At 32.2% G+C, this 15872-nt stretch overlaps 1 protein-coding gene, 1 long non-coding RNA gene and 1 pseudogene across 4 annotated transcripts in view; 2 read left to right on the top strand and 1 right to left on the bottom strand.

The window, feature by feature from the left end:
• Positions 1 to 15872, bottom strand: part of LOC145277842 (uncharacterized) — a 311077-nt gene that overhangs the window by 181125 nt on the left and 114080 nt on the right. The gene's annotated exons all lie outside the window — the stretch shown is intronic.
• Positions 1 to 15872, top strand: part of LOC145277839 (inosine-5'-monophosphate dehydrogenase 1b-like) — a 244994-nt gene that overhangs the window by 37618 nt on the left and 191504 nt on the right. The window lies entirely within an intron of this gene.
• LOC145278487 (U2 spliceosomal RNA) lies at positions 2125 to 2275 on the top strand (annotated as a pseudogene).

Genomic DNA, 15872 nt, shown 5'->3' on the forward strand with positions numbered 1-15872 from the left:
GCAACTTTTTTTATGGTTAACTTTTTCATTGTTTTTTTTTTTTTTTTAATCTCTCATGCCATAAAGATCTGGGGGGTTTTCAGTGTGGTCAGCTATATTATAATACTAGCAGGCCACCCAGCATTGCCCGGTCACAAGATATGCTAAAATAGATTTTTTAATTCATGCAGATTACATTCTTGTAGAGACAATTTTATTATATATATATATATGACTTGGGTGCCATCAGCTAGAATCGAAACCAAAACCTACAACTCTCCACCCTCATTCCTTAGCCTCTGAGTCATACCCATATATATTTCCCCAAAACCTCTGGCCTTGATGGAGGGGAGACTAAAACTTGCTGCTATGTTTCAAATTATCTGAAATAATGGCAGTATCAAATAATCCTGTGAAATTTACTTTGTGTATGAAAACCACAGAAGGGGGGTATAATATATAAGAAATATTTAGAATCAAGTCTCCCCTTGCTGTTATTTCAGATTATTTGATACCATAGCAGTAAGTTTTAGTCTCTCCTCCATCAAGACCAGAGGTTTGGGGAAAATATCAGATAGTTTGTAATTCATATGCAAAACTAGGAAAACAAATGACTATGATTGAAACATTTTATGACTGTAAAAAAAGTGCCCAAAATAGGCTCTGGATGATGGTTGATCTCCTTAATGTGCGGCCTTAAGGACAGATGTCACATAGCCCACTACACAATTCAGATCATTACCTTTCCAACGAGCCTTCATTTTTCAATTTTCTTTTCTTTTTTTGTTTGTGTATTGATATTCATATTAACTCTTTTTTCTATTTATTGGTCCACTGACTTAGTCGAATTTGGACCCTAGAATTCACCTTTGTCCGTTCGTCTGTTCATTCCAAAAATTCTCAATGATTACTCCTTACATTTTTTTTAGGCAAGGGAGAAAATGTAACATTCTTGGATTTTTTATAAAAATTTTGATTGTGTTCCCAGGGGGTCAAAATGGCCAAAAGTAGCTGCTGAAAAGTACCCAAAAGCAAGACCACATAGATATACATCTGGAAACAATATTTTATCCTGGGAAAATTTCGGTTTTGTCCCCCAGGGGGTCTAAAGGGGTAAAAATGGGGACTTTTTTTTTTTTTCTAGCCCAAAACGAACAAAAATAGCACATTTAGGGACATAGAATCTTTTCCGATCATTAGATGTTACTGAAAATTACCCAAAAGAAAGACCACATAAATATACATCTGGAAATGTAATATTTGATGATGGGGGAAAATTCTGGTTGCATCCCCAGGGAGTCAAAAGCGGTCAAAAATGTTTTTAGTCATAAATTGCAAAAAAATAACACTTTTCAGGACATAGAATCTTTTTCGATCATTAGATTTTGCTGAAAATTACCCAAAAGCAAGACCACATATACATTCATCTAGAAATGTAATATTTGACACTGGAAAAATTCTGGTTTCATCCCCAGAGTGTAAAAAGGGATTTAAAAAATGTGGATTTTATGAAATCAAAATGAAAAATTCTGGTTTATTTATTTCTCTGCCTCAGAAAAATCTTTTAGGTTTTTCCCTTTAAGTTTTTTTGTTCCTATTTACTTGTCTCCCCACGAGGGCAGAGTTAAGCACAAGGTCATTATTAATGTGGGGAAAATCTAGCTACCCCAAAAGGGGCACTTTGGATAGGAACAAAAATAAAAATTGCCTCAATCTAGAAGGATATTATTTTTACGTTGAATCTGAACGAAAAAAAAAAATTTTTCTTGGCATTTATGCATTATACGGACGGCATCACTGTTGGGGCGATAACTCCAATTTCTTCTTGAAATAGTTACCCCCCCCCACACACACTCCCATGTTAAATAATAGATTTCTAAATAATAACGTTAAAAAAGAGCATCACATTTAAACTTACTAAAATAATATTTTATCCTGGGGAAAATTTTGGTTTTGCCCCCAAAAAGTCATTGAATTGTTTTCTTGTCTAAATTTAACAAAACATAATTTCTTTTTAGGGAAAATAAATAAATAAAAAAAATAACACCAAAATACTTGAAAACCAAAAGTTATTGTATAAAAATGTATCAAAATATAAAAGTAAAAACATTTATGGAAAAAATACATTTTTTTAATTAAAGCAACATAAATTCTTGGCCTTTTGGCTATGAGCAAAGTGTAGTATCTGTTCTGATACTACACATCCTCTTTTCTGTCCTCACTCAGTGGAGAAATCTTTCTAGACTGAGGCAATCTTAATTTTTGTTCCTTTTCCCACATTAAAAACTGATCTTGTGTTTAACTCTACCTTGCGGGGAAGCAAGTAAGTAGGAACATTGGATATTTTCAAACAATTTAACGGAAACTCATAAAAAAATTAGAATTTTAATAAAAATTAAAGTACTATTGGATTTTTTTTTTTTTTTTGTAAAACAAATTAACGGAAAGAAGTCGCCGTAAGAGAAAAATAGAATTTTATTATTGTCCCTGTTGAATTAGTTTGAAAAGTTTCGCCCCCCCCCCATCAGTCATTCAATGAAACTCGACAAAACAAAATGGCTCAGGCTGTATAATGTGTAAGTGCCTTATATTTTGATACAAATGTTTTTACAATTTTATTTTGATAAAATGTTATTTGGTGCTTTTGCATTTAACTACATGCGCTATTTGTTAAATAGTATTTAAAAGTTAAATTCAAGTAATATGATATCATTTTTATTAAATTGTTAGGTGAAAATACAGAAGAGCTACAAACGCCCCCCCCCCCATGTTAAATAATAGGTTTCTAAATATTAACATCATTATTTCAGCGCTGGTTGTTAAATGCAAAAGTACATGTTATTTTTGTTGCATTTCGCTTGTAAACACCAATTTCACAAATTTCTTTTTATTAATAATTAATTTTCTATCTCCTCATTTTTCGTAATTTTGGGATATGTTAGTATTTCCGCCATGACAATTACATAGGTACCATTTGTTTTACATGAAATTCAATATTTTGTTCGCACGAATAATATAGAAACACCAATTGCCTGTTTACCACAAAAAGTGTGGCTTCTTTTTTGAATTTGGACATTTTTCTTAAACATTTGGCCTTGAAAAATAATCATAGTCTGGCAACTGTGTATCTCGGTCCACGTCATACATAAGTGCCAAACCCACTATAACTTACTCTTTAAGTTATCATTTTTATTGTTATTACAAACATGGTTTAAGTAGAGATAATTTATTTGGAAAAAAATGCCAAAATCATTTCACTCTAAAGAATTTATATGACTAAAATAGGAATTAACATAGCAATTCGGCAAATTATTCGTTCTTTTTCATTTAATAACAAAAATTATCAGCATTACTCTGTTTTCTAAAGTTTTCAAATTTCTTTCTTTTTCATTTGAACAAAATTTCTATAAATTTGATCCAATCAAGTTAGATAAATTGTTTTAAATTTTTTTAGATGAGGATGGGTATTAATTTTGATTGTTTGGACTATTGCTCTCATCTTGGTAGTTATTCTCACAATGGAATCTTTTCCGACCCTTAGATTTTGCTGAAAATTACCCAAAAGCAAGACCATATTAATATACATCTGGAAACATAACATTTTACTCTGGTAAAATTGTGGGACTTTATCCCTGAGATGTTTTAGGGGTAAAAACCACCCCTTTTGAGGCTAATTTTTATTTTTCTCCAAAAATTCATACTTGTATCTAAACAGATTTTGAATGGTGTCGAATTCAAATTAATATGTTGTTTGTCATGAAAGAGTGTCATTCAGCTGTTTTACCCTGATGTTCTATATCAGGCCAGGGGTTTAAATGGGGAAAATAGCCAAAATCAGTTGGGGAACCATATAGTTTTTGGCTTGTTTAAAAAGAAAATATAATTTTCGTATATATGGGTTGTGGAATTACAGCCACTAGCAAAAGGTCTGACTAATTTGCATATTTTAAACATTCATTGTAATTAATTTCCTATTAGTTTTTTTTTTTTTTTTTTGCTCATCTTTAGTTAACTATTACATGTAATTATATTCATGCAGGTATTCTACATGATTTATACTTGCATAAGATTTGTGTAAAAAGGTTATAGTAAACACGGAACTCTTTCCACATATATTTATGTATGTGTATATATTTTCGTTTAAAAAATTTTGCCTACCTAACTCCTCCTACAGTTTTTGGTCTACAGGCATGAAACTTCATATATAAGTTATTTGAACCTATGCAAAATTTATATTTGTGTTTTAGCCCAGTGAAAACTAAAAAAAAAAAAAAAAAAAAAATGAAATTTGCCGGGTGAAGGTCGAATGACTGCATTACAAATATTCATGTATAATGTAGTAGTTATTACTTCATGTTTTAATTTTTAGCCCTGCAGCAAATATGTCTTCATAGCTCAATATATTTTATGATCGGGCAATGCTGGGCGCTCTGCTAGTGTGTGTGTGTGTGTGTGTGTGTGTGTGTGTGTGTGTGTGTGTGTAAAATGTATATTACACAATATAGATTTTTTTGGCAATTTTATAAGTTCAAAATCTCAGCGATTATTGATCAAAATTTAACAAATGAAGGCTCGTTGGAAAGCTAATGATCTGAATTGTGTAGTGGGCTGTTTGACATTTGCCCTTAAGGTCGCATATTAAGGGATCATTCAGAGCCCATTTTTGGCACTTTTTTACAGCCATAAAATGTTTCAATCATAATCATTTGTTTTCCTAGTTTTGCATATGAATTACAAAATATCTGATATTCCCCCAAAACCTCTGGCATTGATGAACTTGCTGTAATGGTGTCAAATGATTTGAAATACCAGCAAGGGGAGACTTGATTCAAAATATTGGTCCCCCGATTTATTAGAGAGGGACCTATGTTTTCAGTGGCTTCCATTAGTCTAGACGATTGCCAGATAACCATCCATTAGTTTATCCTGAAATTTTGCCACAAATTGTATTTCATTAAATAGATGTGCACAGTAAAAAAAAACTTTTTAAAAAAATTCTTGTTGCGACCCCAGGGGTTCAAAAGAGGTCAAAATTGCCCCAAAATAGCCAAAAATGACACATTTTGCCCCATAACTTTTGAGCCATCCATTAGATTTTTTTTAAAAACTTGGCCAAAATGTGGAGCCCATTGTTCTTAATATAAATCCACTATGGGTGACCATGGCAAAATTCTGGTTTGCGTCTCCGGCGACTTTTAATGCTAAAAACGCCTCTTTTTTATGGCTCTTTTTTTTCATATTTCTCAACAAAAACTTGATATGTCTGACTATATAGTGTTTTTTCATGGTGGTCAACTCAAATATACATGTGTTAAAGCTTGAAACTGCACCGTTATCTATTTACACTGGGATTCAGTGTCCCCAGGGACTCAAAAAGGTAAAAAAATTCCTCAAAATGGCCAAAAATGACACCTTTTTGCCCCATATTAGATTTTCCTGAAACTTGACCAAAATGTGGAGGTCATTATTAATATAAATTCAGAATGGGTGACCCTGGCAAATTCTGGTTTGTATCCCTCTGGGACTTTTAGGGCTAAAAACATTATGCCTTTTTGGAGCTCTTTTTTCATATTACTCAAAAACTTGATATGCATGTTTATATAGTGGTTTTCCATGGTGCTGAATTCAAATATACATATCTTTAGGCCTGAATCTGCACTGTTTGTCCATTTTCACTGGGATTTGATGTTTCCAGGAGCTCAAAAGGGGTCACAAATGCCCCAAAATTGCAAAACATGACACATTTTACCCCATAACTTTTACCCCATCCATTAGATTTTTCTGAAACTTGGTGAAAATGTGAACACAACGTTGGCCCTTCACACTTCTCACATTCATCATTTCTTCACTATTTTTTGTGGCGTCATCTCACATGCAGCACAAGAAGGGGACCATGCATGCTCAACTTGTTTCTCATATATCTCCCCTCCTAGATTTTCATACATAAAGTAAATTTCACAATGTATAAGGATTATTTGATACTGAAGATATTCATAATCTTACCCTATTTCCAAAAGAGGGGAGATATAACATATGAGAAATATTTGGAATCGTCTCCCCTTGCTGTTATTTCAGATCATTTGAAACCATAATAGCAAGTTGTAATCTTCCCTCTATCAAAGCCAGAGATTTTGGGGGGAAATAAATAAAATAAATATATATATATATATATATATATATATATATATATATATATATATATATATATATCTCAGCAGGACACATTGCCCAGTGGAAGCATGCGCCACCCCTCATAAAAAAATTAAACTATGGTTGTTGTTGGTGGCCACTGCCATCCCTGGCCAATTGTGGACACTGGCAGCCATGGCCGAAATCTAAAAAAAAAAATCAATTAAGAGACTGCATAAATCAGTAACCGTGGTATTCATTGTAAGCTTACCCACCCGCAAATGCTGTAAGAACCAAAAATTGTATGGTGGCAGTGTCGCAAACCTTTAAAAGTCATCAATGTAAAGGAAATTGCAGAGGTGGAGCTGATGTAAAAATTTACCCCAAAAATAAATTTGAAAAAATAAATACAAAATTAAAAAAATCTTTTTGTAAAAGAAAATGAAATAAAAACAAAGTTAACATGTGGGCAAAAGTTGTAAAAACACAATTTTCCACTGTCAATGTAATTTACGTTAAAGCTTAAGTCAATGTAATTTACGTTAAAGCTTAAGTCCAGTTAATTGGTGAATAATATAAAAGAAAAAGTTAAATGGTCCTCAAGAATATTTAAAGTCATAGAAGAAAAACAAAACTAATATAACATCCGGTAAGGGTCGATAATAGCGTCCCAACTGAAAACTAACTATTGCTATCCATAAATGTTTATTTTGGGGGAGGGGGGGTGATAGTGGCGTGTTGGGTTTTTGTGAGTGTTTACATTCCCAAAAAACACATCTGTGTGCGCTCACACACACACACACACACACACACACACACCATATTTTTGGATTGGATAGTTAAAAGGTGCCATGGTTATTTAATATTATGTACACAGGTGGCAAAAAGAAAGTCCGCACTTGTAATTTTTTTTTTAAAACTGCAAATTTAAGCTAAATTTGGACTAAACAAACTATACCTCATTTGATTGGCCTTTTATTCTTCTATAATTTTACCTGTTCATATTTGACTTTTAATTGAAATATTCTAGTGTTCATGTCAATTTAAAAAAATAACTTTGAATTGAGGAGGCAAAAAGAAAGTCTGCACAATGGAAAATTGTTATTTAAATGTAACTTTAAGACATTAATGCAGCACAAATACAACAGGAACCAAACTTTTATCTTTACATCATCAATGTTCTGATCCACATCTGGGATCAATCGAAATGAATGGCTTTGGACGCCTCTTGTTTTGACAAGCTTCTGAGCTTGACCTTTACTCCTGATCTTAAATGGAACACATACATCAAATCTGTTGCCAAGACCGCTGGAAAAATGGTAGGATCTTTCTATTGATCCAGTAGATATCTCACTGCTGATGCAATTCTCTATCTATATAAGAGCCAGGTACGTCCAAGGATGGAGTACTGTTGCCACATCTGGGCAGACGCTGCTAGAAAGGACTTGTCCTACCTTGATAGAGTTCAAAATAGACTTCATAGCCTCGTAGGAGATGTCCTTTTCTCTTCCCTGCAACCACTATCTTACAGAAGAGATGTTGCGAGTTTGTCTCTGCTTTATCGTTATTTTCATGGCAAGTGCTCGACTGAGCTTCAATCTATGGTCTCCCCTCGCCAAACTTTCACAAAAAACACTCGTCTAGTTGAAAACACTATCAATAATTCCCCCCACTCTTTGTCTGTCCCTAAACCTAAACATAGATTCCATGAACAAAGCTTCTTTCTTAGAACTGCAAGCCTGTGGAATTGTCTTCCATTTTCCTGCTTTCCAGTTGCAATATGATTGTCTTCAAGTCCAATGTAAACAAGTTCTTGATGAGCCGTTCCACTTAAGTTAACAAATTTACCGAATTTCCATTACTAACGATTACTATATTGTCCAATTGACTACTGTACACTCTTAACCCTTATCCTCGAGTGGTCTCTGGGCCTTGATAAGTGGTTATGCCTATGTAAAAGAAAAAAAGGGGGGGGACACAATGAACTAGTTAATATTTAGTAGCATAGCCCTTCTGCAATTTGAAAGCCAGCAATCTTTTGGGAATTCCTTGAATTAGACTGCAGCAATACTCTGAGGAAAGAGCATCTCACTTTTCTTTAATTTTTGTCCAAAGTTCTTCCAAATTTGAAATTTTATCATTGCATAGCTGTTGCTTGATGTAATGCCATATGTTTTCGATAGAATTGAGGTCTAGAGATTGTGCAGGCCAATCCAAACATGGAATATCATGCTCTTCCAGGAACCTCTTTACATTGCCAGCTGTGTGAATGGGAGCATTATTCTGCATGAAGATGGGATTATCATCCAAATTCCGACCAAAATAGGGTATAAAATGCTCAGTCAACATATTAATGTACTTGGTCAAATTAATTCGACCTTGCAAGCGAACTATAGGCCCTGGACCATTGGTACTAATGTCTCACACCAAAACTGAACCTCCACCACCTTGCAGCGTTGAAACTGAGCACCTAGAATTAAATCCTTCGTCTCTCCTCTGACAGATGTACTGCCTACCATCACTGCCTAGCCTATTGAATTTGCTTTTGTCACTTTTGACCAATATAAAGAGTCATGATTTTCATTGCATCTGATGAAGTCCAGACGGCGCTTTCTGTTCTTTACAGAAATCATTGGCTTGCGTCTTGCAACATATCCTTGCAAATTAAATTCCTTTAATCTGTTCTTGACAGTAGAAAGAGAGCACTATTTAACAAGATTGCACTGTCGTTGGATTTGGGGAGCCGTTTCAAATCTGTTTCTTAGTCTGCGGATCTTAATAGCATTGTCTTCTCTGTTAGAAGTAACTTTAGTACGACCAGATTTAGGGGCATCACGAACACTGCCAGTGTTTTGGTGTTTTTACGTAGTCTTTCGTACCGTTTTCTCATCACATTTCAATTTGCAGCCGATTTCTTGATTGGATAAACTAGAAAGGAGAAGATTAATGAGCTCCTGGCGATCACTAAGAGCAAAGTCGTGGCATATGGACTAAATGCTACATTGTATAACCTGGAACAACAATAATTACGATTAGAGAGCTTTGTTGCCTGTTGGTGGATATTTTAAATTGATTTAGGGGCAATAATTTAAGCGAATTTGTTGCTGCGGACTTTCTTTTTGCCTCCTCAATTTGAAGTTATTTTTTTAAATTGACGTGAACACTAGAATATTTCAATTAAAAGTCAAATATGAACAGGTAAAATTATAGAAGAATAAAAGGCGAATCAAATGAGGTATAGGTTGTTTAAACAGTTACATTGAATTTAGCTTAAATTTGCAGTTTTTGAAAAAATTACAAATGCAGACTTTCTTTTTGCCGGCACTGTATATTAATTCTTTAGCAATTTATTTTACAACCAAAATGGTAACATTTAGAAAAGAATGCGTGCACACATACCAATGTGTGTATGTACAAATAAGGTGTGTTTGTGTTTTGAGATGCTAGTGCATCGAAACACAAGCACACAAACAGAACTTTGCACAAATGTGGGAAATAAAAAAGCAAAAAACATAAGTGGACTTGAAATACAATATATAAATATGATATATGTATATGTAGTCATTTTTTTTATAGAATTATTTATCCTCAGAAGTAGTATCATACTAATGTAACAGAAGTTGCATATAGTGATGCCATGTTTCAATTTGAGTAATCGCTCATTAATATAGGAAGAGAGAGAGATTTTAGTAATTATGCTTTGGAAGCAGAACAATTGTTATGACTGTGTTGGTTATAAGCATTTAAAAGTGGTTCAGTAATAAAAATGTAGAAATGTACATGGTGTCAACTTGTAGCGGTTGTAGGTCTTGATATTTAGGGAGAAAAATAAGAAGTACTTCCTCTAAAGATGGTTGCGATCATGATGGTGGTGCTCTTAGGATGAAATGTAGGATTTTATTATAATGACTAAATGTGTCTATAATGGTGCTGTAAAGTTCCATAAGATATTGGTTAATAGTGTAGGCATAATAAATTTGCATGTGGCATTTGTTGTTGCAAATCTATGATACTTTGGTCCAGAGGGGAATTTCTGCACTCAAAATATTGTATATCTATATATGGAAATATCTATACTGGTAGCCAAATTGAATATTGAAATGCTGATAGCTTTAGTTCTATGTGATGAAACTACATGAAAATTTGCAGGCTTTTTGAATATTATAATACTATTCTATGGTTAAAATTTATGACAATTGGTAAAAAATATATATATACTAAATTCACCTGCCATCCTTTTTTTAAAATATGGAATTGCCCGATTGTTGAGGGCAAGATGCAAGCAAGCAAGGTTCAGTTTTATAATTATATAGATATAATAATTGGTCCTAGAAATCAGTATTATCAGTTTAACAGGTTTTTATTTATCCCTTTTTCTTAAGTTTATCCTATCACCTCCTCCCATGTTTTCTGAAGTCTACCCCTGTTAACTGATTCTGCTATCTCTTACTGTTCTACAATCTACGATGCCCAAGAACTTTCAACATGGCTATTCTATAGGGGCCTTCTGTTCTGCACACGTTTTTATATCATACAGATTTAATCTTCCTCTGAGGTCATCAGATCTAAGCATATCATTTAGACTCACATTATACATCCATCATAAAAAGAATATATTCATGAAAATCAGGTATTTTTAGTTGCTGAACACTGTCCAAATTTAATAATACCAAAATCAATATTAATATACACAATTCTTAAAGTCCTATTCTTTATTTTCTTTTTTTCTTTGAAGAAAATGAGTGTCAAGAAGTTATCAGCAGTGATAACTTCTTGACTTTCATTTTCTTCTTTATTTTCATAGTTTACAGATATTCTACTTCGCATCAATTATTTAAATCCACATTTTATATTAAACACCTGCTAGTTTTGTAGTAGACCAGGCTAGTGTTTATGAAAGCTGGAGAAATATAGGTTATTTAAGTAATCTGTTAGCATAAAAATTTGATTTTCAACAGCTGTAGGAATTGCCCTTGTTAGTGTTTGTTTTGCCACAGTAAACGAAGGTTAGGAGTAGGGTTCAACATTTTTAGAAACCAGTTCTCATTCTCCATTATTTATAAATTTGGAAAGTTTTTGTTTGTATCTGTTTAACTTGTGAAATGATGTAGCCTTTTATATCCTGTATACCTTGTAGTCAGAAGAATTGGTTTGACAAACTCGTCATGTTAGTAACTCGTTCCAGTAAACGAATGTAAATACCTTAAATCCTATCACTGAATAGAAGTGTTCAACTCCTCTAAATGTAGTCAGTTTAAGTTTATATGTTGTGATCTTTTGCCAGACCTGACCATAAAAATAAACTTTCTTTGGAGTGGCTTATCATAAATCTCATAATTGTCCTCGGCAAAGTAAGATGCACTTATTTTTTTTTTTTGTTTTAGCTTTGTCTTTGAAGACAAGAACAGGCATGATATTTTCAGATTACATGCGAAACAATATGTCGATCTGAACAAAAACAAGCAAAAGCTTTCAATAATAATATTTTACAGTGAGAAATCATCACGAGTTTGCAGCAGCAACATTAGAGTTTTGAAATCAAATGCCAGCAAGATACACCAATTATCATTGAATATAATCATTTTGTGCGTTTGTTTAAAAAATTTGAAAATATTTTATAATCACAAAGTAGAGAAATACTGTCAAATATTTTTTTAATATTAAAAATAAAATTCCATTTTTCACATGTAAAAGAATATTTTTTTCTTTAAAATTGAGTTTAGTGCAATTTTGTGTTTTCAGAAGTAATTAACTAAATTAAAACATAGTTTTACATTTTTTTCTCTTTATCTAACAAATTTATATTGTGTTCTGCTTTAAGATCTTAAATAAAAATATTAACAAGCATCATATGCAACAACGTATTAAAAGTTTACTTTAACCTTCATGTTGTCAGCTAGACATCTTTCCCATCTAAATTATTCAGATATACATTAATACTCTTACTCTTATACCACTTGTAGATTGAATTCATTGTGTAGCATGTTATAAAAATGTCATTGGTTCCTTTAATGGACAGCTAGAGACACATAACTACTTTCATTCTGTTCACATGCAAATTGTGCCTGTGAAGAAAGCACTTATATTTGAGGTACGCATTACGTAATATTATGTAGCATGCCTTTGTTTTTAGAGGCAAATATGCACACAGGAAGGTGTTTTTTTTTGTTTGTTTTTTATTCCATTTTCACGCCAAACAAGGCACAGTTGCCACTTTGATGTAGGGGGCTACTATCGAGGACATAAGTTGCAGGGATACTGTGTATGGAGACGAGCTGCAAGATCTCTGTTCACATTACACTTGAACTTCTGCATGTCAGTACAGTTGGGAAAGCAGAATCCAAAAAGGGAGTTCCAAAGTCTAGCAGTTTTGGGGAAGAAACTATTGGAGTAGGTTTTCTTACATCTAGGGATCTCTACTGTGTAGGGGTGAGATTTTGCTGTTTGTTGGGGTATTTAAGTCAAGGGGGTACAAGTGCTTGTAGTTCATTGGAACATTCACCATTAAAATACTTGTAGAACAGGCAGCGGGATGCAACATTTCATCGATGGGATCCAATTCTCCATGTTATACTTTCGAAATTTGAATCTTGGATCTAGGAAAGTAGACACAAGTTTTTATCATTTAGATGGTTTCCATTGATTCACTGAATTGTTCAACAATGGTAAGGATTCCACTAAAGTCAGAAATATCAGAATTAGATTGGACAGCTTTTGAAAGAAATAACCTCAAAGCTAAAGTTGTAGGTATTCTCATTGATATGGTTGAAGTTCCATGACTTTCTTCTTTGGTGATTTCTTCAAATGGATTCAGTAACTTGACAATTTTTTGAACGAGTTCTCAATGGTAAGTTGTTAAGGTAGGAATTTTATAGCATCGCAAAAAAAAAAAATGAACGTATCTCTTATTAAAAAATTCCGGTGTGTGCGAATCATTCTGCTTCACCTACATGATACTAAAAAGTCCTTTTCTGATTTGTGCGGACCGTTCTGCTTTACGTTGAATGCCCAGAAAAGGTCCCTTCTGATTAATGTTTACCGGTTTTAAAATAAGCAAATGAACTTGGCTGTTTTTCAAAATAACAGCATATTTTTTATCTGGTAAACATTAATCAAACAATCACAGCATTAACTTGAACAAAGTCAATACAAAAATAAAATAAAGATGTTAAAACAATAAAAAAACAATAGTACTTATGCAGATAACATTTTGGAAACCACTTTTTTAACATGTGGAGAAGAGAGCGTTTTTCTAAGAATTTAATAAATAATACAAAACAAATTTATGCCAGAAGTATTGAAGGACAACTGAAGTTTTTTTTTTCTCTATTTGTGTTTGACTGGGGAAGGGGTTGAGGAAACCATCTCAAATGGACCAAGGTGATCAGTGCCAAGCAAAGAAATCAACATTTATTTCTTGTGCTTGTGTCATGCTCGACACAAATTTTCGAAATAAACAAACATTTTACATTAAATAAATACACTAAAAACTTATCCAACTAGGTAGAAGAGTAACTTATCTTGCCTTTGGTAATATTTATTTGGGTGCTTATGCACTTATGTTACCGTGCTATTTTTTCAAATAGTATTTTCAAGTGAAATTCAAGTTTCACGATATCTTTTATTTAATTATTTAGTGAAAGTGCAGAATAGTTAACAAAACACTCTTCCCTTCTCATGTTAAGAATGGGTTTCTAAATAATGCTATTATTTCAGCATGGTAGCATCAGTGCACAAATACCTTTCATTTGTTATATATATATAATTTTTTTTTTTTTTTTTTTTGAGACCATTAAAAAACACAATTCTATCTTAAGTACAAGTAAGAAGTTATAAAGTATTTACCATGATAACAGAAACGTATGTACTTAGTATATTTTATTGTTTTTAATGTTTTTAGCACATTGTGCTAAAAACATTAAAAACAATAAAATAGTTTTGGCTCGGTATTGTTTGGAAATAAAATTTGAAAAACTTGAAAATCAATTTTTTTTTTTAATTGACAAACTCAGAATAAAAAATGACTAGTCTACTAAAACAAAAGCAGAAAAGTTTTCTATTTTTAAGAGAATACTTTAGTCAGCTCAACGCATTAGCGCATAGTGAGCCGTTTTCCATTCAAGCGGATTTGAATTTATATAAAAGATAACATTTTAAAGAAATTTCCGCACAATTAATAATTATCAAATATTTACATGTTATATATGAAAATAATTCTGAAACTATTATCTGTATGAAAACTGATATCTGTCGATTTATCTTATCAATTTTGAAATATTCTTCATCAACTTTGCTCGGACGTAACTTTACTTCCTGTGGTCGTAAAAATAGAAATCAAAGTCCTGTAGAGATGGACTTCTACGTTTATATAGCGTGTAAAATTTCAGCCATATTCAATCAAATTTGCCCCTGTGCATATGTATCCAAACCTAACATATGAAATGTAAACATTGAACAAACAGTTTCCCTTTTTGCTGTCGTCATTTTTGACCATTTTTTTTTTTCATTTTTAACTTGAAGCATAAAAACATTGAATGCATAAAAGAAAAATAAATTAACATCATTGGAATGCTTATTTTATTCTCTTTCCATCAATGTAATTCTTTTAAAAATTGATCCAAAAATAAAAAAGATGACTTGTTGAAGCACATTAGGTATGTAACATTGCTGATGTCCACAAAAATAAAGCATACATTTGTAATGCTACTTAATTACATCATCATGATAAACAAAGTGAAAAATACTACATAAAATTATTAGATTTTCTTAAGGATACTATTTAAAAAGTATATGGTATAAAGAGCTGACATTTGGATATAGCATTCTAAAATATGTATTAATTAGGCATGCAAAATTCCATTCCAATGATGTTAGGTTTTTTAATAGTTTTTGTAATATATAATTTTGAAATTAGTATATGTTTAAAACACATGTTACTTTATTTCTGCCACCAAAATTGAACATAATAGTATTTTTATCCACTTATATTGAAGTAAATTGCAGCTGTAATTGTTTTAAAAACAGGCATAATAATCATTATGTATAGAATTATATTGATTATCCATATTTATTGTCATTTTAATGCAATGTTCACTTTTCATGCCTCAAAAATTAAGGCCAAAATTGAATAAGAAATAATTGTACTTTTACTTTCTACTGTCTTCTTATATAAGGAGAGCTGAAAGCATCTTTTGCAACATTTTTACTGGTTACATTTTTGTCAGTTGGTTTCAAAGTTGCCATCTTGTAATTTACACATGTTCGTGCTTCTTCATCCTCAGCAGTGTAGTGTATCCTGCTGATCATCAGTGAAAAGTAGATGCAGAATCCAATTCTAAATATATTTTTTATGCCAATGTTTTAAAATTAAAATAGGAAAGTAGATATACACAAGTTTTTATCATTTAGATAAGATGAAAAGCCTGTTTCCATTGATAACCTGAATTGTTCAACAATGCTAAGAAAGATTCCACTAAAGTCAGAAATACTGGAATTAGATTGGACTGCTTTTGACAGAAATAACCTCAGAGCTAAATTTATAGGTATTATCATTGATATGGTTGCTGTTCTATAACTTGATTCTTTGGTGATTTCTTCAAATGGATTCAGGAACTGGATATTTTTTCAAACAAGTTTAAAAAAATAGGCATAATAATCATTATGTATAGAATTATATTGAATGTTCATATTTACTGTCATTTAATTCAGTTTTATTTGATACTTTAAAAATTGTCCATTAATGCAATTTTGCTATTATAAATGAT

Source organism: Euprymna scolopes, chromosome 6 (genome assembly GCF_053919585.1).
Source record: "Euprymna scolopes isolate OS-2025 chromosome 6, ASM5391958v1, whole genome shotgun sequence".
NCBI classification, from domain to species: Eukaryota; Metazoa; Mollusca; class Cephalopoda; order Sepiida; family Sepiolidae; genus Euprymna; species Euprymna scolopes.